The sequence below is a fragment of the Elephas maximus genome, chromosome 20 (genome assembly GCF_024166365.1).
Source record: "Elephas maximus indicus isolate mEleMax1 chromosome 20, mEleMax1 primary haplotype, whole genome shotgun sequence".
Lineage (NCBI taxonomy): Eukaryota > Metazoa > Chordata > Mammalia > Proboscidea > Elephantidae > Elephas > Elephas maximus.
The window spans coordinates 78,268,709-78,271,711 of record NC_064838.1 but is presented as its reverse complement, the minus strand read 5'-3'; positions in this window follow the sequence as shown (position 1 = coordinate 78,271,711).

Sequence of the window (3,003 nt, the reverse complement as noted above, 5' to 3'; positions counted from 1 at the left end):
CCCCCCTGAACTAACCCTGGGAGGGGGACCAGCCGGTTCCGCGGGCGGCGTGGGACGCAGCTGATAGGTGAAGTTCCCGGGGGGCAGTGACTGGTCTTGGAGCAGGAAGAGCAGCGTCCCAGCCGGGGAACGGTCCCGCCGGGATTTGGACTGGACGCAGGTACGGCATAAACACGGAGAGCTGCTCCACCCCCCTGAACTAACCCCGGGAAGGGGCCCAGATGTGTCGTGCGGGCGGCATGGGATGCAGCCGATAGGAGGAGTCCCCGGGAGGCAGCGACTGTTATTGGAGCGGGGAGAACAGCGTCCCAGCTGGGACACTCGATCACGGCACAAACACGGGGAGCTGCTCCACCCATCTGAAATAACCCCGGGAGGAGGCCTAACTGGTTCGCGGGGGCGGCACGGCCACGCGGCTGGAGGGACAAGAAGTCCCCGGGAGGCAGCGACTGATTTTGGAGTCGAGAGTGCACCGTCCCAGTAGGGGAGCCTTGACGCTGGGCATGGGGCTGGAAGCAGAGGATCCGACCGTGACTCCAGTGGACCAGACCCCCTGGGGGCAATCTTCACACAGCCAGCACACATAGGCGACATGCCCGCGAGAATCTCAGATATAATAGTCATTCCAAACAAGACAAGCAACTCTGGCTATATTCTGAGGTGCTACTCTCCTATCTCTCTGTTCCCTCCCCCACCTTCCCCAGGCGGCTTCATTAACATCCAAATAGCCTGAGCCAGAGGGAGAACTCTGATAGGGATCTGACTGCATTTTTTTTTTTAGCGGATTTTCTGGAAAAACTAGTTTCCCAGTGATGGCGCGGAGACAACAATCCATATCAAACCACTTAAAGAAGCAGACCATGACAGCTTCTCCAACCCCCCAAACAAAAGAATCAAAATCTTTCCCAAATGAAGGTACAATCCTGGAATTATCAGATACAGAATATAAAAAACTAATTTACAGAATGCTTAAAGATATCACAAATGAAATTAGGATAACTGCAGAAAAAGCCAAGGAACACACCGATAAAACTGTTGAAGAACTCAAAAAGATTATTCAAGAACATACTGGAAAAATTAATAAGTTGCAAGAATCCATAGAGAGACAACATGTAGAAATCCAAAAGATTAACAATAAAATTACAGAATTAGACAACGCAATAGGAAGTCAGAGGAGCAGACTCGAGCAATTAGAATGCAGACTGGGACATCTGGAGGACCAGGGAATCAACACCAACATAGCTGAAAAAAAATCAGATAAAAGAATTAAAAAAAATGAAGAAACCCTAAGAATTATGTGGGACTCAATCAACAAGGATAACCTGTGGGTGATTGGAGTCCCAGAACAGGGAGGGGGGACAGAAAACACAGAGAAAATAGTTGAAGAACTCCTGACAGAAAACTTCCCTGACATCATGAAAGACGAAAGGATATCTATCCAAGATGCTCATCGAACCCCATTTAAGATTGATACAAAAAGAAAAACACCAAGACATATTATCATCAAACTCACCAAAACCAAAGATAAACAGAAAATTTTAAAAGCAGCCAGGGAGAAAAGAAAGGTTTCCTTCAAGGGAGAATCAATAAGAATAAGTTCAGACTACTCAGTAGAAACCATGCAGGCAAGAAGGGAATGGGACGACATATACAGAGCACTGAAGGAGAAAAACTGCCAGCCAAGGATCATATATCCAGCAAAGCTCTCTCTGAAATATGAAGGCGAAATTAAGATATTTACAGACAAACACAAGTTTAGAGAATTTGCAAAAACCAAACCAAAGCTACAAGAAATACTAAAGGATATTGTTTGGTCAGAGAACCAATAATATCACATACCAGCACAACACAAGGTCACAAAACAGAACATCCTGATATCAACTCAAATAGGGAAATCACAAAAACAAACAAATTAAGATTAATTTAAAAAAAAATACAAATAACAGGGAATCATGGAAGTCAATAGGTAAAAGGTCACAATAATCAAAAAGAGGGACTAAATACAGGAGGCATTGAACTGCCATATGGAGAGTGATATAAGGCGATATAGAACAATACAAGTTAGGTTTTTACTTAGAAAAATAGGGGTAAATAATAAGGTAACCACAAAAAGGTATAACAACTCTATAACTCAAGATAAAAGCCAAGAAAAACGTAACGACTCAAGTAACATAAAGTCAAACACTATGAAAATGAGGATCTTACAATTTACTAAGAAAAACGCCTCAGCACAAAAAAGTATGTGGAAAAATGAAATTGTCAACAACACACATAAAAAGGCATCAAAATGACAGCACTAAAAACTTATTTATCTATAATTACCCTGAATGTAAATGGACTAAATGCACCAATAAAGAGACAGAGAGTCACAGACTGGATAAAGAAACACGATCCATCTATATGCTGCCTACAAGAGACACACCTTAGACTTAGAGACACAAACAAACTAAAACTCAAAGGATGGAAAAAAGTATATCAAGCAAACAATAAGCAAAAAGAAGGGGAGTAGCAATATTAATTTCTGACAAAATAGACTTTAGACTTAAATCTACCACAGAGGATAAAGAAGGACACTATATAATGATAAAAGGGACAATTGATCAGGAAGACATAACCATATTAAATATATATGCACCCAATGACGGGGCTGCAAGATACATAAATCAGATTTTAACAGAATTGAAAAGTGAGATAGATACCTCCACAATTATAGTAGGAGACTTCAACACACCACTTTCGGAGAAGGACAGGACATCCAGTAAGAAGCTCAATAGAGACACGGAAGATCTAATTACAACAATCAACCAACTTGACCTCATTGACTTATACAGAACTCTCCACCCAACTGCTGCAAAATATACTTTTTTTTCTAGCGCACATGGAACATTCTCTAGAATAGACCACATATTAGGTCATAAAACAAACATTTGCAGAATCCAAAACATCGAAATATTACAAAGCATCTTCTCAGACCACAAGGCAATAAAACTAGAGATCAATAAC